General features: G+C 53.5%; 1 protein-coding gene across 7 annotated transcripts in view; it reads right to left on the bottom strand.

Annotated features, from left to right (window-relative positions):
* The window catches only part of SYNE3 (spectrin repeat containing nuclear envelope family member 3), a 121,589-nt gene that overhangs the window by 87,611 nt on the left and 8,289 nt on the right, over window positions 1-25,689 (bottom strand). For 5 of the 7 annotated variants that reach the window (XM_027569073.2, XM_027569068.2, XM_027569072.2 and 2 more), the window contains exon 1: window positions 17,089-17,164. The exons of 1 other annotated variant lie outside the window; for it this stretch is intronic. The gene's annotated coding sequence lies outside the window, so the exon portion shown is untranslated. Of the gene's footprint in view, window positions 1-15,495; window positions 15,514-17,088; window positions 17,165-25,689 lie in introns of those variants that run through there. One more of the 7 variants, XM_027569070.2, reaches the window with a different exon arrangement.

The raw sequence follows: 25,689 nt of genomic DNA, 5'->3' as shown, positions 1-25,689 counted from the left end.
CATGTCGCCTTTTGGGTCTGCTTGTCCTCCTGGTGAGGTCTGCAGGTCTCAGGAGGCCCCCTGACTCGGAGAAGACTAACACCAAGCCTGCCACATGCCATCCATGGTGTTAACCATTAACAGTTCTCATTGTAAGTGACCCAGAACATTCCACGGGTGGATGTCACAAACCATCCTTAGCCGTTTCTGTTTTGCTGGACAGTTACATTGCATTTTTGGTGGTGTTTTTCTCAGTTTGACTAGAGAATTTGCAAATTTATCACTTACTTAACAACTGAGCAAGCCCGGGAGCCCTCTGGCCACAAAGCAGAGTCCTTGATCTACTCTTGCTGTTATCACCCACGTGGTATTTTCCTGATTGTGACACATTTTCTTGGCCCTGCCTTTTCTTACTCTTCAGCATTGGCCGTGAACCCCCTTTTCCACAGAGAAACAAAATGTGTGGTCATAGGGCCCTAGCTGCCTGGCTTGTGACAAGGAAGACCAGAGAATAGCCACATCTGGGTGATGTGGGGCAGCTGGGCAGGGCAGGGAGTGCAGGGCAGGGCTCATCCTGATGAGTCACTGCCCTAGACCCCCACTCACACCCAGTCACAAAGGCCTGTCTCTTCTGGATACTTCCTAAAAGATGCTAAGCCTCCGGAGCTAGCCTGCTAAGCAGATTCAGACCTAAGCCAAGTGGATTTAACTTCTCTGACTTCACTTTCTCGTCTATAAAATGGGAGTAAGGGGGCGCCTGAGTGGCGCAGTTGGTTAAGCTGCCGACTCTTGATTTCAGCTTAGGTCGTGATCTCAGGGTCATGAGATCAAGCCCGGCATCCGGCTCCGCACTCAGCGCGGAGTCTGCTTGAGATTCTCCCTCTCCCTCTGCCCCACGCCGCTCTCCCTGCTTGCTCTCATTCTCTCTAAAATAAATTTAAAAAAATATTTAAAAAGGGGGTAGTAATAATATGAACTTCCTATCGCTGATCTGAGAATAAAGTGAGTTCTATCGGTAAAATGGTTAGAACAGCGCAGGTAAACAGCAGGTGTTAAGTAAGTGTTTTAAATAAATAATAAGTTGACAGATGAGGAAAGGAGGAAAAACAAAACAAAATGAAAGCAAAGATGCAATATAACAGTCCAGCAAAGAGGAAATGATGGAGAAAAGTGTGTGATATCATTTCGTGGAATATTCTGGGCCATTCACAATGAAACAATGTGATGGTTCACACCGTGGCATAATGCTGTAGCTAACAGGAGGAAGGGCATGCTGAAAGACTCTGTGCGTTCTGGAAGAGGGGTTGGCAAACTTTTTCTGGAAAGGATCGGGGAGTATTCCAGCCATATGGTGTCTGTCACAACTACTCAGATCTGCAGTTGTGGTGTGAACACAGGGGCGATGTATAATCCACGGGCATGGCTGTGATCCAGCAGCTTTGTTTATAAAAACAAGTGGCATTTGGCCAGGGGGCTGTAGTTTGCCAACTCCTGCTGGTAAATTATGCAAAAGCTGTGTCAAAAAAAAAAAAAAAAGAAAGATTGAAAGGAATACATAAAAAAGACAAGGGTTTCTCTTACAGCAGTGGAATCACAGGTACATTGTTAAAATTTCGATTCCCTTAAGGTGGTAGTCACAGTTTAAAAAAAAAAATTAAAGGGCTTTAATGTAACACGCTCTAAGAACACATTAAGGATTTCGCGGTTCTGTTAGACTTTCAAAACAAGTTCAAATGAGTATTAAGCCCAGCAATCACATTATGCTGCACAGAAAAGGTAGAGACTTTGAAGTATGGCCAGTCTGGGACTGAACCTGGCTGCTCCATCTGTCTGCTGTGTGACCTTGGGCAAGTTTATTAACCTCTCTGTTCCTCAGTGTTCCTCAGTTACAAAGTGAGGATAACAACAGCACCAACAAGCACACAAAAGCCCGGCACTGAGCTTGCGGCACAGTAGGGCTTGCCTCTCAGACCCACCAGGGCCCATGGGGACCCACGTAGGCCAGATCCCCCTGACCCTGCGCCTGTGTCATCACCAAGAACAAGGCAGGTTAGAAAGCCCGGCATTCTTTCCAGGTAAGAAAAATGCCCTCCCGTGGTTTTCAGGTTTGGTTTAGGAAACAGAATAACCTGAACATCACTTTTCAATTAAGAAAAGGCACTCCAGCTGTGGGATGAACAGCCCAAGGAAGGAAGTGCTCATTCCAGACGGGAATTCTTGGAGGGAACCCTGGGGAGACCCTTGGCCCTGCAGAGCCAAAGCCATGCCTGGTTCCCAAGCCTCAGGCATCAGGGTGCTTCGACTCCTCCCCCAGAAGCCTGCCAGTCTTTTTAAGATTTTATTTATTTATTTTGAGAGAAAGTAAGAGAGAGCACGAGCAAGGGGGAAGGGCAGAGGGAGAGGGAGAAGCGGGCTAGCAGGCTCTCCAATGAGCGGGGAGCCTGATGGACGCGGGGCTAGATCCCAGGACCCGGGATCATGACTGAGCCTCCCAGGTGCCCCAGAAGCCTGCCTGTCTTGCAGGAGGCAGAGGGACCTGAGTCCTCCCTTCTCGGCGACGGAAGAGGGCATGTAAGGGCTCAGGGTCAGGGCCTTCCTGACTTTAACCCTTCAGTGCTCCATATCCCCTGAGAAAATCCTCAATCTTAACAGGACAGCTAAAGTCCTTCTCCATTTACCTCGGCAGCCTTACCTTCCACCACTTCCCGCTTCCTTCCCAGCAACAGGAGCTCCCTGGGGCTTCTCCCCTCTATGCTTTTCTTTCCCTGGCTCCATTTACCCATCACTGCCTCCAGGAAGCCCTCCGGGATTTTTCAATGGGTAGAGGGCTGGGAACTAACATTGCTAAATACCTACTATGTGTCAGGCACTGCGTTGGGTGTCTATACACATTCAGCTCATTGAGGTCTCCCACCTACTCTCAGACCCACGGCAGGAATGATTGGCTTTTTTATAAGGAAATCAAGATTCAGAGGGGTTACCTAACCTGCCCAAGGTCACACAGCAAGAAATCCTGCTGCCTTCTTCTCTCCTCTTAGCAGAGTCCAAGAGGTTTAAAACCATCCCCATTCTGCTGAAGCTGAAAGGAGATATCCACTGGACTATCCAGATGAGTCCACACCCTGTATTGTTAACCCCTGCCTTGTATTTGCAAGCCTCAGAGCACTCCGGAGTCATTCCCCCCAGGGAACCTTCACCTCTCTGGAGTCCAAGGTCAACTGTTCACAGGCTGTGCTGATTATAATTAGCTCATGCCTGTTCCTGCCAGGGCTTCAAGATGCCAGGTTTAGGATGTGTCTGTGCAAAGCCAAGGGCACCTGGCTTGTGGACTGACTTCTGTTCCTCGGTGCTCTGGTGTCTCAGCGTGAGGGTGTTACCCCCAGAGTGACATCCTCGTAGACTAAGAAGTGCCACCTGAATTGCCCGGACCTCAGCACCGGGTCGAAGCCATCCTCTGGGGCCCAGGGGAGCGGCGTGTTTCCCAGTCTTAGGGCGCTGTGGCCCTGCACCCCTCCTGGAGAGGCCCGTGTCTGGGCTTGAGCACCCCGTCAGCCCCAGGGGACAGCACTCCCCTGTCAGGGGCAACCCATGGCAGCTGATGACGCTGCCACCTCCGTATCCCTCTTGGCCCTCTCACGGGCAGTCCCCTGCCTGGGGCTGGAGAGGGACCGATCCCTTTCCTCCTGGAAAAGCCTAGGTGCCTGGCTTCTTGCCACCAGTCCCTTTGGGAGCCCATGTCCCTTCTTGCTGTTGCCCTGGCAAGGTCACCCACCCAGCGGGGGGTGGGGGGAGAAGGGTGGCCAGCATGTGAGCTTGGTACTTGGTACTCCCACCCGGAGGAGAGGAGCAGACACACACTCAGCTCCCGCACGAGGCACAGGACACCATCTGACTTTCCCAAATGTGTTTTCTGCCCTGCCTCACACAATGCTGGCTTTTACAGATGTCCTTGAAGGGACTGAGGGTCCACATGCCACCAACCCTGAGTAGACAACACTGCACAGGAGGGCCACCACCACCCAGGGGAAGGTACCTTCTTTCTGCCTCCATGGGAAGGCGCCGCATGTGCTAGGCCTGAACCATCAGCCACCCCCTCCATTCCCAGCCTGTTGGCAATTGGCGGTGGCTCAGTGACTTCCCTTCCCTTCTTCTTTGCATTTCCTTCAGAGCATATGTGACCTTCTGATATGGTCTGCGCAGTCATTGCCTGCTTGTTGAATCTAGAGGATTCTAGATCTTTCTAGAATGCACGTTTCATCAGAGCAGAGACTCTGCTAGTCATGTCCACTGCTCCCATCCCACTTCCTGGGACAGCATCTGGCACACAGGAGGTCCTCAGCAAGGAATGCATGACTCTCTGCTCTATGTGTTCAGTGTCATTCATTCCTTCAAGAAACCTTTACGGGGCCTCCAGGTACCAAGTGCGGCAGAGGAAACACTACAGTGGGGACCATCCCTTGAGGAGCTCGCAGTGTATAGGGAGAAAGATGCAGAAACATAGAAGCCCAGTTGGGGGGTTAGTAAGATTCAGCTCAGAGGGACACAGTGGGGGTGGGAGACACTGCTTGTCGTGAGGGGCCAAGGGATGAGTCACAGAGGAGGTGGCCAAGGGATGGGCAACAGCATATGCAAGGTGGCAAAGCATGAACGAGCATCTGAGTCATTTGCCCCAGCGTGGTGGAGACCTTAACCCCCAGCCATTCACCCCACGGCATTTCCGAAACTCTCTGTGCTCTGGGACCCGGTCCTGCAGGGGTGGGGGGTGGGGGTGGGGCTGGTTTCTCCCGTTATGCACCCAGAGACCCAGGGGACAGCAGAGTTGGTGATTCCTCATGCACAGGGGCTCTGAGCAGACCCTGATGCTCAGGGGAGAGCTGACCCCTCCCACACCGCCCCGCCATGACCCAGAGACTGCCCAATGCCACAGTCAGGGTGGCATGACCCACTGACCAAGGGGGACCGATTGCTCCAGTTTGCTCCAGACTTTCCCTGTTTCTGCCCCGCAAGTCCTGTATCCCAAGAAACCCCTCCATCTAGGGCACACTGGGGACAGTTGGTCACACCTGTGTCCATCTTTCTTTCTCTCCCAAGACGCCTCCCCCCACTCCTGACACCCCTGTCCCCACCCCAACCTCTCAGCCACTCACAGGTGGGGGCTGGGTTCCAGCAGCCTGGGTCCAGGCTGCTTGTCCTCAGGTAACCGAGCAGGAGATGCTCTACGTTACAGATGGGGCAGCTGACCAGCGAGTCCAATGTCCGGGTGTCCTGGCTTCTCTGATGAAGCCTTCAGACAAGAGCAAGGGGTGCAGGAAACCCAGTCCGGAGCCTAACTGCAGCTGGCCCAGATGCACTGATCCTGCCACAGTCTCCCTTGCCTGGGCTTCATCTCCAGAGGCCTCCATAATCCAAGGCCAGGCTTCCTCCCCAGCCTTCTTCTGTGCATTCAGAGCAAGGCCCACTGCAGGCGCCCGACAGACACGTGTTCAGGCAACAGGCCACTAATGACATTTCTGTCTCCATTTTACAGAAGGGAAAAAACCAAGGCCTAACACCAGTTAGGAACTCACAGCCAGTATGTTTCCTAAGACTGCGATGATTCCATTCTTCAAATGCAGCTACCCTGAGTCCAGTCTTCTAGAACCTTCTAGAGCCTTCCCCACTAACCCTGCAGAGACTCAGACACCACAGATGTTCTCGCCCAAGAGGGTCCGATAAACTTAAAGACTTCCCCAGATGCCTGTTTCCAGGCTGGGACTTCTACACTAGAGCTCCCTGCAGAATGACAAAGTTGCCCCCCTAAGATATTTACAGAAAACCCTCAGCCTGGAGCTGCTAACCCCACAAGCTGCTGTAAGTCCGTGAGGTCCCCCAAATGATGCTTGTCCCCCAAAGAACTTCAGGCACAGCACAGAGGAGTTACAAGAGCCTGACTGTAAAAGGAAAGATGCTGATTACATTAACCTCTCAGCAAGTACATAGCTGAATTAGATTTAACCCCCCTCTGGTCCCCTGCAAGGACATTGCATGGAAAGAGCTAGGTCCTTCGAGTTACACAGTCTTCTAGATCTACTATTTATTATCAGCTGTGACCTTGGACAAGCTCTGTAACTTCTCTGGGCCTCCTTCTCTATGAAGTGTCAAGTAAGATCTACTGTGCAGTGCTGCTGGCTGAAGGAAAAAAGTACTCCCATCCACCCGTGCTCCTGAACTCATTGCAGAGGGGAGAGGACATAGCTGACCTTCCTGCAGAGTTGTGCCATGTGCCCGGTATGTGTTAAGCCTTGCATTGATCATTCCATTGACGTGGTAGGTCCCACTATTCTTGCCTCCCCAGATGGAAGAAGCGAGGCTCAGAGAGGCTGAGCCACCTGCCCAAGGTTGCACAGCCAGCACAGGACAAGTTTTCTCCCTCCAGGTTCCTCTCCTCCTCGCCACTAGACTTAAGGTTTGGCTGAATGCGGGAACTAAGTCACAGACCCACGGTTCTATTTTAAACAGCAGGCTTAAAAGATTGAGACCTATTTCAGAACTAGTTTTCAGAACTGAAATGATTAGAACCACTTGCTCCAATCTGCAAGACCCACCCTCCCCTGCAGTGGGGGCTTCTAGAACAGAGGCCTGCAAACCATGACCCATTGCGCGTTCCAGTACACAGCTTTCCAGTACACAGAATGATGATTCTGTTTTTAAATGGTTGGGAAGGGGCGCCTCAGTGGCTCAGTCAGTTAAGCATCAGCCTTTGGCTCAGGTCATGATCCTGGGGTCCTGGGATCGAGCCCTGCATGGGGCTCCTTGCTCAGCAGGGTGTCTGCTTCTCCCTCTGCCTGCCCCTCCCCCCTGCTCATGCTCTCTCTCTCTAAGTAAATAAAATCTTTAAAAATAAAAAAATAAATGGTTAGGAAAAAACTGCAAGAGTAATACTTTATGATAGGTAAAGATGACGGGAAACTCTAATTCCAGCATCCATAAGCATCCGTAAGCAAACTGTACTGGCCTGTAGCCACGGCAGCGAAGATACAACAGAACTGAATAAATTACAACAGTCTGTGCGGCCCATAAGGCAAAGATAGTTACTATCTGTCCCGTCACAGAAAAGGTTTGCCGATGCTATTTATCAGCTCAAGAGAAATACCTCACCCCACCCCCACAGATCAGCACAGCATTCCTGAGAGGTCTGGAAATCTAGAAGACTCCATACTATTCCTTTCGGCAAGAAGTCTGCAATCCCTGATACCCAGAGTAGGCTGACCAGTTAAAAGACAACAGGAACCTCACACAATCAGGAAAGGAAGGCACAGGGGCCAGCTCGCCCGTGGCAAAAGGTGGCTCCCCCCAGACACAAGCAGGAGAAGCAGGCTGGGGCCAAGCAGGGTCTGTTCACCTGAAGTTCGGTTTCTATGTCCCTTTGGGATAGTGTAAACATTGGGGGCGGGGGTGAGGACCCTCCTCCATCTGAGAAGTCAAGGCCTGGGGTCAGCACTACTAGCCCCCCATGACCTGATTCGTCCATGTGCCAGGGCGGGTGCCTGAGTCCTATGGAGTCAGATCCTGGTAACTTTGCATTCCACTGGGTTTATGTAGCAATGTCTCCGGTGGGCGGGGCGGGGGGGGGGAGTTGGGGGGGGAAGACCCGAGTGCTGCCCAGAAGGCTTCCCGAGCTGCCACTATGATCCAGGAGAGGTGGAGACCCACTGCAACAGAGAGAACCAGCTGGCCTGTTTGGGGTGGGGGGGTCACTGAGTAAAGCAAGAGGGGGACACCTCATGTACCACTGCCCCCGAATCTGCTAACCCTGTTTCCTCTGGATCCAGGCAGCTGGTGTGAACAGTCTGGGCTAACTGTCCGTTTTGTTAGGCTGTCCATGGTGAGCGCCTCTCGGGTCCATCAGGACGTGGGGCCTGGGGGGGGGGTGCTTTGAGGTCACCTAGTTACAGTTTTTACACACTTTGGACATCTGGGCATCATATCTGTGATTTTGGCCACATCTAGGGATGCCTGGTTTTATTATTTTTTCTCATTAGTGCTTTTTTTTTAATTCTCCCCATTTACACTTAAATCTCTTTTTAAAAAGGAGAATTTTTATCTTTACCTCAAATAGAAAACCAGAGCGATGATCGATTACTGTGTGTAGAACATCATAAGGGATAAACACTGTGCATATAAACCATGAGAACCCAGTGGTTCTCAACCAGCCCCGTGCAGCAGCAACACCCAGGGAGCTTTTAAAAAAACACAGACAAGCAGCCTGAGGCCCAGAGATTCCTACATTGGCCTAAAGTGAAGCCCAGGTGATTAGGAAAACATTGCATAACCGGAAGGATAAAGGGGAAAAGTCAAAGGGAAGTTAGAGAGGAAGATGGAGAAAGGAATGACTGTCACCCCCTGCTCTGAGCACGTGCCACCACACTCACCCTGTCTGTGACCAGTAGCCCCCAGTCCAAACTCAGACCTCAGACCTTGTTTATACCCTCACGCTGTACTGAGGATCCCGGGCTGGGATAAGACCCGAGGGCCCAGTGGGGTGACACTGACTTTTTCCCATAGGCCATTCTCTAAAAGTAAAAAAGTCACTCTGGCCATTAGGGATGGCCGGGACCCGGGGAGGGAAATGAGTGATCAAGATACACAGTCTGCACCCTATACACCCCAATCAGAGTCTTCCCAAGGAGGGGCAGGCTCTGCCCATCACGCCCCTGGGACCAGCCGGTGCACGGGCCCCAGCCGAGAACACCTGAGCCAAGGGCTAGCTCACCGGCAGCTGTGTGGATCCAACCACTGGGAGTGCCAGGGCGGAGGCAGGCGGAAGTGGCCAGCTCCCTTGCACATGGGCCACGCTGCCACCGGAGTCACTTCCCCAGCTAGGCGGCAACCCGGGAAAAGAGGGAGTGCTCAGAGCAGCTGAGACCAAGCGCTCACCTGCAGCTGGGACTCCCTCATCCGCCCGTGATCCTATGGCAGGGAAGGTGTGACCAGCCCCGGGAGCAGGCGAACTGGCCTGGCCCACGCAGGTGATGTGACTTGCTAACAAGATTGCACTCACCCACCAGGCTCGTTCGAACCACGGGGCACAGACGTGCCTCTGGAGTCTTCCTCCCCTGTCCAGCTCAGGGGGCGTCAGCATGCTGAAGGAAGGCGGTTGCCCGAGGCACATGGCTTCCAGAGCCCAAGGGCTACATCCCAGTCCCAAACGCGTACCTCTCTGGCTCCCCAGCAAAGCGGCTCCACTGAGGGGCCCGCATGACAAACCCCGCTACCTAGAGGGGACAAGTGTGGGGACTTACGGGGCCACCCCCTCGCCTCGCCAAAGGAGCACACAAACAAGCAAAGACCGCTGGGAGCATCCACCCTCCCGCCCCCCACCCACCCAGGCATTCAGGTGGTTTTACCTAGAAGGCACTGGGGACAAGAGATACTACAGATGGAATTTTTTACAAATCCATTTTCTATAAGTATTTCTGAGCCAAGCTGAATGTGAAATCAGCAAACAGATAAACAGGCAAATTACATAAGCCAGGCTCCAAACTGCTGCCCAGTCCCGAATAAAGGAATTTAACCTGACAACCCCAGCTGGCTCACATCCAGCCAGGCGTGTGGCCACCCACTTCTCAACAGCGAGTGAGCAAGCCGCAGGCGGAGCTCCGGGGCCCGCGGGAGGGAAGGGTGTGGTCGGGGTGGTCAGGGTGGGGCGCCCCAGGGTGGGGCGCCCCAGGGTGGGCCCGGGCTCTGCAAAACCTGTGGCATTCCTGGACCCATGTGACACTGGCCCCGCAGAAAGGATTTCCTCTGAGGAATGGCCTGTCAGTGTGACAGAGACTGGGGGTTTCAGGGAAAGAACTCGATGCTTAGGGAGGAGGCCTGAGTTCTGGGTGTGACTCACCGCATCCTGCCCAGCGCACTCCCAGCATGGAACCGCGAAAAGGCCAGTGAAGGCGGACGGTTCCCGGCACAAGCTGTGGGGTCAGATAGTCGGAGCTAAATTCTAACTCTGCTGCAAAGTGGCCGAGGGCAGGTTGCTGAACGTCTCCGTAAAGTGGGACCCTCAGAGCCTGCCTCCGGAGCTGTTGGGAGGATAGAGAGGGAAAAACCCAGGGAGCATTCAGAGTAGCAAGGGCACTCCTAAGTGCTGAGCAGACGCTAGCCATCATGATCAAGTGTGCCAGACCCCTGGGGGGAGGGGGCACTCAGCGCTCCTGGTCAGTTTCTACTGCCATTCATCCCATAAATAGGGGCTGAGCACCTACCACCATGGCGAGGCTCTGGGGACAGAAAAAAAAATCTTTGCCCTCATGGAGTTGACGTGCTAGCAGGGGAGATGGATGATAAGCTCAAGAGCAAATACTTAGGGTGATTTCAGGTAGTGATAAGTGCAAGAGAGACTCAGAGAGGGAATGAGCATCAGACGTGAGCTCCGGGGGCGGGCAAGAGATGTCAGATTCCAGACAGGCTCCAGGTCTAGCGCCGGCCCCGGAGAGCCCAGGAAAACGGACAGCTCTCCAAGAGGACAGTCTCCAAAGAGAGCCACAGAGGGAGGTGACCAGCGTCCCTTCTCTCCCCAGCCTTGGGTCACGACTCTGGAGCCCAGCTTTCTCCTCGGTGTCCTGGGAATCACTAGGATCTACCCCGTCCACTTCAGCTGGGGGTGCTCATTAGGGTGGCATCAGCACCCCTATATTTGTAAGATCTGATTTTAAAGTGTAGAGCCTTTTAATTAGATAACAACAAGGAGGGAATGAAAAACCCTGTATCTCTGCCCTCAGGGAGGTCACAATCCTGGGGTGGGGGGGAATCAAACACAAAAGCTGAAATTTAAACACCAAAAGGAAAGTACACTGGGAAAGGAAAACAAACCCCCAACCCCCCAGGGTGGCCTGAGGAAGGCTTCTAGGAGGAAGAGCCACCTAGCAGGTGTTGGCGGGGAGGAGCTGGGTGAGGGGCACAGTGAGGCAGAAGTCACAATGGGAGGGCAGGTCTGGAGGTGGTGAAGTCCAGGATGGGTTTGTGGCCTTAGGGGACCAGGAGGTAGCCCAGGTGGTAGAAAGCACAAAAGGCCAGCCGGGCAGCCTGGGGGCCTGGGTCTTGGTCCTCAGAGCAAGGGGGAGCCCTGGAGGGGATAGTCAGGGACTCACCCGCTTCAGTGAGCTGGCCTCTCCTAGGGTGGGCAGATTGCAACGGGAGACTTAGAATCTCCAGACACCTCCTTCGAGGCCCCTTCGAGCTCTCCTAATTTCAGCCTCCCATTTTGAAGGGCAGGAAGCCGAGACTGGCCCAGGTAAAGGTCAGTGTGCCTGGTGACCTGCCAGTACCTCCCATCATCACAGAAGGGCCAGCTCTTTGAAACAACAAGGAAAGAGGCTACCCCCAGTGAGTCAGCCTGCTGTATTATTTCAGCAAATGTCACTTGGGAGGGGCTCAGCCCTTTCCAGGCCTCAAATAAGTCTTGGCTTAATGAGAGTTCAACAAGTGACTCCAGGGGCCCACCTCTTCTATGCAGGCCTTGGTGATGAGGCCCGAAGACAAGTCTGTCTACACCACACGCCCAGCCCTCCTGGTGCTATGGCACGAATGCAGACAAAACAGACTTTTAGGGAAGGTGGCTTCGAGGGAAGAGTACTGGCCAGGGACCGGAAGACACCATCTCAGATCCCAGATTGGCCTCGAGGCACCAGAGAGACCTGGGCCAGGCACTTGCGCTCGCTGAGACTCGGTTTCCCCATGGGTCAAATTAGAGGCTCAGAGGAGATGAAGTCAAGGCTGGCTCCTGTTCTCCCCTGCAGCTGTCACTTCCAAACCCTTCGCGAACACTGCACACACAGTCTCCGCGGGCACATACAGGGAGGGCTTGTTTCCCAGTTTCTGAAAGCTGCCTGGCTTGTGCATTAGCCCTGCCCCAGGGGGAGGCACCACCAGCCCCAACAGGCACATGACAAATGGGGTCACGGTGTCACAACTGACCCCAGGACCCAGGGCAGGGGGGCTGGGCCCCGGGCTCCACTGCGCAGGTGGGCGCATGGGCTGGGCACAACAGCTGCCTCCGCACATCAGGAGAACCACCACTGAACACATCCCCTGGCACCTCGAGCCCCACTGGCCTCTGCAGAGGGAAGGCCCGAAGAACACCTGTGATTTGGGCAGAAGAAGGTGGCCCAGAATTGAAGTGGGCGTTCAGAGCACCAGGGCCAAAAATGGGATGGATTCCCCAAATCTCAGCACCCCGCTGCCCTGCTCGGTCATAAGGAGGAAGACGTGGCAGTGAGAGCCGTCAGGTTCCAGAACCTTCTGCGATCTGACAGGTGGGCAGACACCACCCAACTATGCTTGATCAGGGCGTGTCCCCATGACCCACCAGCTGGGCTGGGCCACTGGGGATTGCAGCTTCTGGGGAGGGAAGGATGCGTTCACAACACAGCACACACAAAAAGTTTCCTGTCTTTTCAGTTCTTCCTCGGGGTGGGACTTCTGCTCTAGCACTTACCTGCCCCAGGATTTGGAGCAAGGCATTCAACCTCTCTGAATCTGTTTCCCCAACTGAAAAATGGAGGTAATCATACCCAGAGCAGTAAGTTGTTTTGATAACTTATAAGTAGATCAAGTGTGCCCCACAAAGACCGGGAGGAATATGAGGGGCTGTCCCAGGAGGGTTCTGTAGCAAAGGGGAGTGTGGACACGGCTTATGTATGGCCTTTGATGATGTTTGTGTTCGTGTAAGTTCTGGAAGTGTGTGCTCATGGCACACTGTAGCTTTTTTCTGACTTTTTAAAAAGATTAAAATGATCGCGTTAGTTTAGCCTCAAATATGGAGGTGTGGCAGGTGGTGTCCCAGTGACAGTCACACAGGTGTGGCAGCCCAGAGTGAGCTGTCTGCCCTGCCCATGTGCCTAATGCTGACCTTGGCCGGGGCACTTCTATTAGCCATAAAACCAGCAGGTTGGTCCAGGTGACCCGAGGTTCCTCCCAGCTCAAACATTTCAGGATTTTCTGATTCGTGAGCATAAATCATAAATCATAAAGCATAAATCATTACCCGAGACTTTAAAAACTCCCGTTGATAACCTGAGATCGCCGTGTTCACACCATCTTCTTGTTGTTAGGACTTCAGAAGAGGGAGATGATTTCTCCAGAAGAAGCCATGTGTCTGTCACACACTAGGATTTGTGTTTGTTTTATTTCTTAAATCCAGCCAAATTAACATCTGAATCCATGGGGAAGAGTCTGATTTCCTAAGAGGGTTTTGTGAAATGTTTCACATTTCATATTACCTTTTTATTTGCATGTAAGATTTGATATATACAATGGAATATATGTGTGTCTGTGTGTATGGAAACAGATACAGGTTTGTAAATGATGAAGCATAAAAATATTTTAAAATAGCACCCATGTGGGCGCCTGGGTGGCTCAGATGGTTAAGCGTCTGCCTTCGGCTCAGGTCATGATCCCAGGGTCCTGGGATCGAGTCCCGCATCGGGCTCCCTGCTCCTTGGGAGCCTGCTTCTCCCTCTGCTTCTCTCTCTCTCTCTCTCTCTCTCTCTCTCTCCCCACCTCTGTCGCTCATGAATAAATAAATAAAATCATTAAAAAAAAAAAGACTGCAACATCCTTTTAAAAAAAAAAAAAAAAAAAAAAAAAAAAAAAAAAAAAAAAAAATAAAATAGCACCCATGAGCTAGAAGAAACAGAACATAATGGATGCCACTGGAGGTGGAGGTGGCTCCTCCCTGACCCTGTACCCTCTTCCCCACCGAAGATAACCACCCCGATTTGGGGTTGCCATTCCCTTGCCTTTTATAAAACCTGCTTAAATCTATGAACAGGAGCTACGTAGAGAGGCGCACAGGAGACATACATATCCTTACAAATATTACAGGGTGAATTCCTTTGTCGCAGACCCTGTGACCCTCCCAATCCCCTCTTACCCCCCATGCACCCCCCCAGTGGTCATCTCTGACTCATTAAAGGTGCTCACTTCTCCCATTTTGCCATTGCTTTTTACTTCCCGTGTATGCAACGCTTAACAACTCCTGGTTAGTGTTTGCGTTTTGAGCTTCATAATTAGCAGCTCTCTGCCCAGCCTTTCAAAGCCATTTCGGAGATGCTGGGATTCCCTGCCCAAAGTCTGCAGCCTAGAAATCCAGGCAAGAGGAGCACGGCCGCAGCACATTGTTACAGTTACATTAGGAGGATTAGTAATAATAAAACCATCGTAACTCCTCCTATGATGTGTCCCCAGCCTGCAGGGCATTCTGCTGAGCCTTGTCCCCCATTGTCTCATTTATCCCCCACAGCAACCCCACAGGGAGGTGTGGGGGCCTCTTATCTCTATTTTAGAGATGACCAAACTTAGGCTTTGGCTGCTGGGACGGTCTCCCCGCTACTTCCTAGCTGCTAGGCCCCGTTCCCAAATCCCGAGGCAAATATCCATCCCTTGAGGGGGGTGGAGAGGGTCAGCAGACAATTCTGGAACTTCCATCTCCTTCTCCCAGTTTCCTCTCTTGGCCCTGTTGAGCTACGTTTCGATGTTACAGGGAGAAGAAGTCCAGAATTCATTCTTTTCCAGGAAATACCAATGTCTTAGATAACCAGGATCCTGCCTCGTCAATACTGTTCTCCTGAAGATCAGCAGATAACATGGTGCTTCTATCCTCTGAGACACGCAGCCGGGCATAATGAAGAGCATCAAGTCAAAAGCCCAGAGGTCAAATCCTGACTCTGTGGCTCCTGGCCTCTGCATCCGTCTCCTCATCTGTAAATGGGCCGGCAGTGGCAGCATTGGCTGCCGTCAGGGCCGTAGGAGAGACAGGAAATGCTTCCTAAGGGCCCACAGACACATGGGGTCCCCTGGCAGACCCCTCTCAAATCTCTCTGCCTGGGTCGAAGACCATCTTTCAGGGGTGCAAAGGCTCCAGGGCCACCCGCCACTGGACAGACACGGGCATTCAAGGCAGAGAGGAAAGGGCGGAGCTGCGCTGGGCAGGGGGCACTCAGGTGTCCCCCACCTCCCCCCTCCGGAGCCCCATCACCAAAAACTATGATAGCTGCTTGCACGTGCTGTGTCTGGCCCCGTATAAATCACTCTTCATGGAGCATCTCATTTAATGCTCACAGCACCCAAGATGGGGGCACTACGATTACCCCCCCCTCTCGTGCGGAAGAAGATCCAAGCTCTGAAAGCTGAAGTGACTGTTTCACCGCCAAGGCTGGCCCTGGACCCAGGTGGTCTAACATGGCCACCCCCATTCTTAACAGCTGGGCAACACGGGAGGCCCCACCGCCCTCTTGGCTCTCAGGGGCTCCAGGATATTTAGGGGGGGTTGTGCTGGACTTGTCCAGTCTTACTTCCCCAGAGCGGAGGTCACCCTGCAGCCAAGCCAAGGTCCCCCAACTGTCCCAGCCCCAGGTTTTGGCATCACGAGGCCCAGCGGCCCCCCAGGCAAGGACAGGTCTGCAGCGGTTACAGATCATGTAAAGCAGCTGGGAGAGAGGATTGGTTGTTCCCATGGAGACCGAAGGAGTTCAAACTCACCCTGAAGGGGGGTGCCTGCAGGGGGCCAGTCTGCACCCTGAGGCAGAAACCAAAGCCTGGATTCTCAATCCTCCCCGCAGGGCCACCAGCAAATCCTCAGGCCTCCTCAGCACCCCCAGCAAGACAGGAGTTCCAGAAATAAAGCCTTCCCAGCCCACTCCCCCACTCCAGCTGCCCTCAGAGGGGCCTCCCTCGCTGAAAACCGCCCCGGGGCCAGCAGGCTTGGCACAGCTGTGACTGTCGGCAGCCCAGTGCGGTCCTGCTTGAGGAATGTGCAGACCCACACGTGTCAGAGAGCCTCGCTGGGGCACGGTTACAGGAAACAGAGCAAAACAACCCATTGGCACAGGCTTGTCCCTCCCGCCTCCCAGCTCCTGACCCCTGGGGGCTGTTGGCTGTGCAGGAGGCAGGGCCTGACCCTTTGAGAGAGCCAGCTTCTGTTCTTGGTTGCGCAGCTCTGGGCAAATCACTCCCCATCTCGGGGCCTGCTTTCTCTCTTCTTGGTGGATGAAGGAGGCTGTCCCGCCAAGCTCAGAAGGGCAGTGATTTTGTGACATGCTCCCCTTTCTGGGGGGACTGTCTCTTTTCCCCACTGTCTCCTCCTGCGCTCTCTCACCTGGGATGGGGCATGCTTCCTGGGCATGTCAGGCTCCTCCACTGGTGCCAGGAGGAAGTTAACCCTTCAGAAGTGAAAGAGACCAGGAACCTGGGACAGGGTCCCAGGGCAGCCCTGGGCCAGAGCTCTTGGGCCAAAGTGAAAAAATAACATTGATTATCACCCCCACTGCAGCGGTATAGTTTTGAAGCAGAGGTCGCTGCGCAGGGTGGGGCACTCACGGGCTCCTAGGTTGACCATTGGGTTACCTCCACCAGGTCCTCTGTCTAGAGTCAAGATCTCAAGACCCTAAGGGGAGTCAGCATCCATCTGGGGCTGGCTCAGACCCTGCAAGAGATCTTTGGCCTCGCTACGCCCTCCTTGAGAGTTGCGGAATGAGGCTCAGAGAGGCTGAGGGACTTGCCCAGAGCTGCACAGCCAGGAGGCGTCTGAACGAAACCGAGGCCGCCTGGGACGACCTCCCCCCGCCCCCCCCCCCCCCCCCCCCCCCCCCGCCTCCTAGCTCGCGGGCTCTGGGCTGTCGCGGGCACTCCGAGGCGAGCGCGTGGTCGCCAGGACGGGGTATTCCCGCCCGCGTTTACTGCCCAGGCCCGGGACACTCGGCGGCGCGGGCCCGCGGTGACAGGTCCTCTGGCCCCAAGCTGAGGCTGAGCAAAGATTGGAGGCGGCGCCCGGCCAGCCGGGGACGCGCTGCCCAGGGCTTAGGGGCTTTTTCTTGGGGGCCGCGCCTCCAAGCTTGGGGAGCAGAAAGGCTCCGGGACTTCGCAGGCGGCGGGGAACGGTTGGGTTTAAACTAAAAATACCCGCCCGCCCGCAGCTGTCACGCCAGGGCCCCCGCCCCCGCGCCAGGCGCGCCTCCCCGGGTCCCCTCGACTTTCGGCGACCCATACCCCTGGGGGACGCGTCGGGGCTGAGCGGGGGGCTGCAGCCCCGACCCTCACGGCCCCAGCTCGGCCTCCCGGTCCCGCGCCACTTACCCGGCCCCGAGCTTGCAGGAGCGCGGCGCCGCGGGCTGCTCCGGCCCAGCCGCCCTCCTCCCTGCGTCCCGGGCGGCTACGGAGGGGGGCGGGGCCGGGGCGGGGCCGGACACTCGCCCCCCCCCAGCCCCGCCCAGTCCCCTCGGGGACCTGCCGCGGGAGCCGCCGCCCGGGCCCTGCCACCGGGCAGGGCTGGACAAGGACGCGCCCGGCTCCGCGCGCTCCGCGGAGGCCCCCGGTGCACCGCCTCAAGCCCCCGGCGCCCAATCGCAGACCCCTCCGAGGGAGGGAGCGCTGCCGTGGGGTCTCCCCATCCTCACCCCCGGCCCCGCGCCCAGGGCTGCACACTCCGGCCCGGGAGCCGCCGGGATCCCCGGACCCTTGCCTGCCTCCGCCGGGGTCTCATCCTTGGGGATGACACGGAGCTGCCTCTCCCCCGGGGAAAGTTAGATCCGGGAGGGAGTTCCTCGGGCGTCCAGATTTGGGGAGAAGGCTAGGGGGCTCGCAGGTCTTGCCCCCCCGGCAAGAGCCGAGGCGGGGCCCAACGCCAGGGCACTCCCCTGAGGCGCGAAATCCAGGAGGAAGTGACACCTATCAGCTGGCCTGACAGTGGGGGCACCCCATCCGGCCCCTCCCACCCCACAGTGCCTGGAGCCAAGGCGCGCGGGATCTCTGGGCCACAGGCTCAGAAGGGAGTCCCCCAGGATGCCGAGAGGGGGCGACGGTGCGTGAGCTGCAAGGAATGTGAATTCTAAACATAATCTGGACCTCCCACCCACGCAAGGCCCCCGGAAACTGTCTCCCTTTTCTCCCAGCGCGCACTCCCACCCAAAAGACATCCTCTCACCTTGATCAGCGACTCCACCAACTCTTAAACCTTGCGGCAGAATGTCTGAATCTTATCTGCCTCCTTGCCTTTGGCTCCCGGCACACCTAGGGCCCTTTGAACTGTCTCTCCACCCGAGCCTTGATCTTTGTCCGAGTAATTACAACATGTTTGCCTGATTGGTTCTGTCTCCTCTGGATGGGAATGAGAGCCACTAACGACACAACTTTTGGAACTATGTACCATGGGGACTCCAGTCTTCACAATTTAGGTGTCAGTGACGCCCATTTTGCAGATGAGACCATGGAGGCTAAGCTTGAGGAGTTAGGGAGCTGGCCCAGATCTACTGCTTCCCAGAGGGTGTTTTCCTCTTTTGTTTCTTAGTGAGAGCTTGTCTGGTCCTCTATCCATATTTGTTGAACAGATCAGTGTCCTAAGACAAAGATTAAATTGTAAAACAGGACCAGATAGTAATTGTGTGTGTGTGTGTGTGTGTGTGTGTGTGTGTGTGTGTGTGTGTGTGTGTGTCTTTTCCAAACTGAGGGCAAAGCAGAGGAATGCCACAGCCCAGAAGTAACACTGGGGTAGACCTAGCAGGAGTTAGAATGCCAGTGTCAGCCACACCTCCTAACTCAGAACTCTGTTCATCAAGCTATAATTATCCACAGGGTCATAGGAGATGCCCACAAAGGGCCTCTCCCACGCTTCCCCTTGACCGGTTCTAGGTGTCCTATTATGTTTCTCATTATCATCCCGCCTCCATCTGAGGTGCTGTCACAAGCCTTGGGGTTACAACAGCCAAGTTGAAGGTGCAGACAGCAATGACCAATTATTATGATACTTGGCACTTGGATAACGCTCTTTATTCTTCCAAATGCTTTCACGTGTATCTCCTCATTACATCTCTGCCAAGGTCTTCCAGGGGGTTAGGAAAAGTTCCATTTGTCTTAGGTTGGAAACGGAGGCACACGGAGGTCAGGTACTTTGCGCAAGGAGGAGGATGGTCCCACCAGCACTGCTGGTAAGGTGAAGCAGCAGGCCATCAGAAGTCAGCTTCCTGCTGTGAGAGATGGTTTCGCACAGGTGGGGCAAAGAGCTCAAGCTCCAGCGCCAAACTGCAAGTTGGCAACTTTCTGTTCATTACTCATCTTTGGCTTCCTCTTCAGTTACATGTGCTCAATAAGAAGAATCCATCTTCAATGATTTTGCACCTAGTGGTGTGAGCACCCCGCTCATGTGAGCTGTTCTGGGTAGAGCATGATCCCAACAGGTTCTAGTACGCAGCTATTCAGTCCTTCATCAGATATTTCCTGAGCACCTACTACGTGTGAGTCCCTGGGGATATGGAGAGTGAGAAACAGAGGACTACTACCAGAGGTCGAGGTCACAGTGCAATGATTCTGTGTCCAGGGGGCTGTCTCCTGAACGGGGCGGTGGTGTGCATAGAGATGCCCCAACCTCCCCCCCCAACCCCCCCAACCCCCCCCAACTCCCAGCTCACACAGCACAGAGCACCACCTCAAAGCTGCGAGACCCACACTCCAGACCCAGCTCTGCTCCTTCACTGAGTGAACCCTAGCAAGCCATGTGACCTCTTAGAACCTGGGTTTTCTCATCTCTTAAGCGGGCATAGCAAGAATATTCCATAGGGGAGGGCGCCTGGGTGGCTCAGTTGGTTGGGCGACTGCCTTCGGCTCAGGTCATGATCCTGGAGTCCCGGGATCGAGTCCCACATCGGGCTCCCTGCTCAGCGGGGAGTCTGCTTCTCCCTCTGACCCTCTTCCCTCTCGTGCTCTCTGTCTCTCATTCTCTCTCTCTCTCTCAAGTAAATAAATAAAATCTTTAAAAAAAAAAGAATATTCCATAGGGGAAAATATATGTGATAAAAAATATTTTACATGCCGATATTAGTAGATTTATTGTCATCATTAATATTATCTTCATCTTTACAGGGCTTGGTGATTTGTGACGATACTCTCCCGTTGCTCTTCTCAAGCATGATGTAAGCACAGGGTGTGATTTTTTGTTAATTCTGTGCCAGTCTTCTGCCACTCCGAAGTAGACCACGCTGAAGGCGAACATGTTGAGTAATCAATGCGGGAGAGAGGGGCAGTTTGCCACTAGGAAGGCTGTAAGCCTTCACCTCCGTCTTCAGTCTTCAGCATTACCCACGGCTACAGAAAGGAGTGGAAACGAAAACTGCTCTGGAAAGAAAATTCTGGCAATGGATGGGGGAGGCGGAGAGAGCCCCTCCAGCATCTCTGGAATTGAGCACAGGAAACCCCGCCCTGAGGCCTCCCTTTCAGAAGTGGCCCAGAGAGGGAACCACAAGGAGGCCCTAAAATTATGCCATTCGGAAATTCTGACTCATTTGGCAGTGGGGGCTGTTTGTGCAACGTACAAAATGTCTCCCAAAAAGTGAAATTTTGACTGCTCCTTCCCCAAGTCCCTTCCCTGCAGCCAGCATCTCTACCACCACCCATGAGGAAGCAGGGGCTGATTTAATAAGCCTGGGGAAATGATTCAGGTCTGTTACACATTTGCCGTTGGCTAGCCATCTGTACGAGTCTTATTTTGTAAGCCTGATTTTTAGTTGTTTGCGTGTTTGGTCTGCACAGGAAGCTCAGAACAAAAGCTAGAGCCACTCTTCTGGCTAATCCAAACCCCCTTGTATGAATGGGTAAACTGAGTCAAGATGGCAGGAAGGAGGGATCATGCCCAGGGTCCCGGGTGGTAATTGGTGTTCTGGAAACTTAGGTTTCCATTTCTCTGTCCCTAGCTTGGCTTCCCCCCTCCATGATGACTTAAATAAAGGCCACTGGCCACACAGTGATGAAAAGCACACACTGGGGTGGCCATTTCTGGGGTGCCCCATCAGAGAAGCCCTGATCTGGGCGTGGAGAGCTGGTTCTCATCCTGGCTCTACTTCCAGCTGCCTCTTTCTCTGTTTGCTTTCTAGCCAGTCCTCCAAGTGTTATTCCGTCCTCTCCCACTCTGGTCCTATTATGTGCTTGGAGGGTGAGGGGTCCACCAGCCTGGTTTGGTCTCAGAGTAAGTTGCTGTCCCCACCAGCAGCAGCCACCCCATAACTGGGCAGGGGCACCCCTGCTGGAGGGCAATGAGTCCTCTCAGGTGCTAAGCATGGACACCGGGGTAACTCAGGATATTGATCTAGATCCACTAATAGTGCTGCATTTATAAAATAAAAATACAGAGCAGTTGGAAGCACAGGATTGGATCCTGGGATGACTGGGTCCTAGTCCTGGTTAATACTGCTAGTTAGCTGTGTAACTTTGGGCCACTTCGGAGTTTCTGAATCTGTGAAATGAGAGAATTGGAAAAGATGATCTCTCAATGACTCCTGCCAGTTTTAAAAAAACTGTGTGAATCCGGGGCACCTGGGTGGCTCAGTCGTTAAGAGTCTGCCTTCGGCTCAGGTCATGGTCCCAGGGTCCTGGGATCGAGCCCCACATCGGGCTCCCTGCTCGGCGGGAAGCCTGCTTCTCCCTCTCCCACTCCGCCTACTTGTGTTCCCTCTCTCGCTGGGTCTCTCTGTCAAATAAAACAATAACAACAACAACAAAAAAAAACACCAACCATGTGACTCCTGATGGTATTAGACAATAATGTCGCTTAGCATGACTAAACACTGCTATTAATATATCCCAAGGATTAAGTACTAATGGAAACAAAAGTGTTAAGTACAATCAACAAACTTCCTTCCTAAAAAATAAAGCCCTTCTAGAAGAGGCTTGCCATATTTCGCCCATCAGTGGGCAACCCAATCTACTCTTTCTGCTTCTGCTGGGAATGCCGTAAGTGGTTTTTTAAAATTCATTTGATTTAGGGCACCTGGATGGCTCAGATGGTTAAGCGTCTGCCTTCGGCTCAGGTCATGATCCCGGGGTCCTGGGATCGAGTCCCGCATCGGGCTCCCTGCTAGGCAGGGAGCCTGCTTCTGCCTCTGCCTCTGCCTCTGCCTCTCTCTTTCTCTCTCTCTCTCTGACTCTCATGAATAAAATAAATAAATAAATAAATAAAATAAAATTCATTTGATTTAGAGGCAATTGTAGATTATGCAGTTGTGATAAATCATAGAGAGATCCCTGTACCTTTTACCCAGTTTCCCCCAATAGTGATGCCTTGTAAAAACTATATAGCACGATATCAGGACCAGGATGTTGACGCTGACACTATCAAAATGCAGGTCTTCCCCATCCTCCACGGGTCCCTCATGCTGCTCCTCCCCCCTGTTCTTATCCCCTCCATAACCCTTGGCAACCATTAATCCATTCCCATTTCTACATTTTTGCCATTTCAAGAATAGTACATAAGTGGACTCATATGGTGTGTAACTTTCGGGGATTGGCTACTTTCGCTGTATCAAGAGTTCCTACCACTTCATTGCTGGGTAGTGTTCTGTGGCACGGAGGGACCGCTGTTTGTCTAACCATTCGCTTGTGGAAGGGCGTCTGGGTTGTTTCCGGTTGGGGGTTGTTGTGAGACAACCAGCCATAGACGTTCAGTATGGGGGTTTTTGTGTCTCTGTAAGTCTTTCCACTTAGCATGTTAGCTGTTGGCTGTAGTACCCGTATATAATGCCACATCACAGATTTTTTCCTGTTTATAGTGATGCACACACTCCAGGGATGTTTATGTGTCCAGTGGTTGCCCAGGACAGGGCTGTGCATTGTAGAAATGCAGCAAAAGTAAACTACGTGGTTCCTAGGACCAGGCATTTACAGTCTATTGAGGATGCAACATTAAGACTCAAACACTGAAATGACACTGAAACCACAAGGCAACACTGCATGTCATCAAACACTAGACTGCACGGTACAGAATTGAACCTCAGAGGAATCTAGAAATGGGAGGTGTGAAGGTCCAAGTGTTTGGGGGAAGGTGTTCTGGGTAGTAATGATACCTAACATTGATTAAGGGCTTACCATGTGCCAAGCACTGTATTAAGCCTTTACTTATATTAACTCATTTAATCCTTATCACCACCCTTCAGGGTAGCTACCATTATCGAATTTTTATAAAGGAACAGAGAGGGTAACGACTTGCCCATCATGTGTGTGACCAGATACAAATCCAGGCATCCTGGCCTCACTCAGGCCACGCTTAATCCCTGGGCCTTCTGTTTGTCTGGTAGCAATAGGTGAGGACCATTTCCTGGTCATGATTCAATCCCCGACCATTTCTTAGGTTATATTTTTACACGGGGTTACACTGAAGCTGAAGTGTTCATCTCTGGCCTCATTGGTGTGATGAGTTCCTTAAGGGTCAAGGGGATTGATGAAAAATTAATTGTACTTTGCAAAGAACTGCACCGGCTTTAGTAACAGGCGAGCAGCCTGCATATAATACATGTGCCATGAGAGGGAGAGCACCAGCCTGGAAGTTTGTCCTGTGTGAGTGTGTGTAAACAGCAGGACTGAGCGCTCTGGTTATGTTGATTACCTGTATATGCAGCAAGAAAAGCTTCAAAGTTCCTGCTTCCTACCATAAAACACCCAGGGCTGGCTGAGTGCATTTCAGATCATGAGTGGCTTCGTGTCTTCTGAATTACTCTATATCAGGAAGGCCACGTCTGCTCTCGGCTCTCTCTGTGGCTGCCAAACACACCACGGGTGTGGTTTCTCTTCAATCACAGTGTCTGTCCCCTGCCGCTGACCCTTACAGCTTCATCATAAAATGACAGGACATCAGGGTGCCCGGGTGGCTCAGTTGGTTAAGCTTCTGCCTTCAGCTCGGCTCATAATGCTGGGGTCCTGGGATCGAGTCCACATCAGGCTCCCTGCTCAGGGGGAAGTCTGCTTCTCCTTCTCCTTCTGCTGCTCCCCCTGCTTGTGCTCTCTCTCTCTCTCTCTCTCTCTCTCTGTGCCAAATAAATAAATAAAATCTTTTTTTAAAGATTTTATTTATTTATTTAATTGACAGAGAGAGAGAGAGAGATAGTGAGAGAGGGAACACAAGCAGGGGGAGGGTCAGAGGGAGAAGCAGGCTTCCCGCCAAGCGGGGAGCCCGATGCAGGGCTCGATCCCAGGACCCTGGGATCATGACCTGAGCTGAAGGCAGTCACTTAACCAACTGAGCCACCCAGGCGCCCCAATAAATAAAATCTTTAAAAAATAAAAAATAAATGACAGGATACCAGCAACCTGGCTTATTTGTTCTTGTTTTGAAACCTAAAGGCAGCCTTGAGAGTGTCGTGGCTGCCAGCCCTGGGGTGGACAGGCAGAGTGAAAAGCTCGTTGGGTGAGAACCTCTGGACAAGGACCTGGGGTATCTCTGGGCTCTGCATCCCCCAGCTGGTTGGGCCGGGCGGCCCCCCCATGTCTCCACATCTAGAAAGTGTGGGGGGGGCACTTTCGCCCTGTCTTCCCTGTAGGAGCTATCACGACGATAAGGACGATGAGCATGTGCTTCACGCTCGCTCGGCGCCAGTGTGCACTACTGTGGGAAATTAGACCCTGCAGAGACGGTGCTTGCAAATACACCTTCAGGACCGACTCCTAGTCAGGAAGAGGCGGTGAGTCAGGAAGACTTCTCCACAGAGGTCGCAGAGGAATCCTTTGTCCTTTCGCTCCCTGGGAACATGTTTTTAGAAATCAGCTGCGGTGTGCTCTGCTTGCTCAGGGCAGGCTTGGCAGGTCTGGACGCGCGGTACTGTGGAAGTGCTGTGTGATAGGCAGTGTGCCCAGGGGGCCGGGAGACCTCGCCTGGCCGGTGGGTGGTGGAACCCTGGCAGGGCATTTGGGGCGGGGTGGGGGGGGCCCTCCAGCAGCACACAAGCAGGCGGGGCTCGGCTCTCTGGGGAAGCCCACCCTCAGGGCGCTGTGCTCTCCAGCCGCAGAGGCTTGTGTCTAACAGGTCCCCGGTCTGGGTGACACCTCCTGCTCTTGAGGACAGACCTTGAGGGCCCAAGGCGATTCCCCAGCAGACGGAGGCCCTTTCCCTGCAGGAGCCTCGTCCACAGCGTGTTAGAATCTTGCTGCAAATGGCTGAGCCCAGACGCACGGATCCGGTGCTCTCCAGATGGACTGCTGCCAAGTCCCTGCTCGGCAGGCGCTGCACCCGGCCCAGGATTTTAAAGAACTTTCGTCCTCGACTTCTCCTTTGATGTTGGAGAGCCGGCGTGCGGAGAAGGATGGCAAGGGCCGCTCACCGCGCCTCCTGGCTAGTTAAAAAGCCGTACTTGGCAGAGAGAAGCAACCCGGTGAACAGGCGGGAAAGAAGAAGGTAGCACACACATCTCGGTGTCCTTGGGTGTTTGAAAGGTCCTTGCTGGCACGACGCCTCGGGAGTCAAGATTGTTCACCATCCACACTGAAATGTTTGCTTGTGTCATGGCTGAATTGGGGCAGAAGGACTGGACCCCGTGTGCTCGGCTCACAAACGCTGGGTTTGCACGCATGTGCAGAGGGGACGGCCAGAAGCCACCTCCCGCGTCCGCTGGCCTGGCTCCTTCGTGTTCCAGAGACCCTGAGAGGTCCAGGGGACACCCTGAGCGCTGCGGCCCGCCACCATGCTTACTTCAGTTGCCCGATCATCCAGGCGACACCCTGGTCCTTTCTGGCTCTCCTCCTGCCCCCTCTCAGCCCCATGGCCTGTCCTTCCCTAACTGCACAAGTTCTCCAGGTTCTTCTGTTGTTCCTTTTCTCGCTCTCCCTGCCCAAATCTATAGCCCAGACCTATAGAGGCAACAATCTGAGTGTAACATGCCCCCGTATTTTATTTTTTTAAAAGGTTTTATTTAAGATAGGGTGTGT

The sequence above is a fragment of the Zalophus californianus genome, chromosome 6 (assembly GCF_009762305.2).
Source record: "Zalophus californianus isolate mZalCal1 chromosome 6, mZalCal1.pri.v2, whole genome shotgun sequence".
In the NCBI taxonomy this organism is placed as follows: Eukaryota; Metazoa; Chordata; class Mammalia; order Carnivora; family Otariidae; genus Zalophus; species Zalophus californianus.
This window is presented reverse-complemented; position numbering and strand designations above follow the sequence as displayed.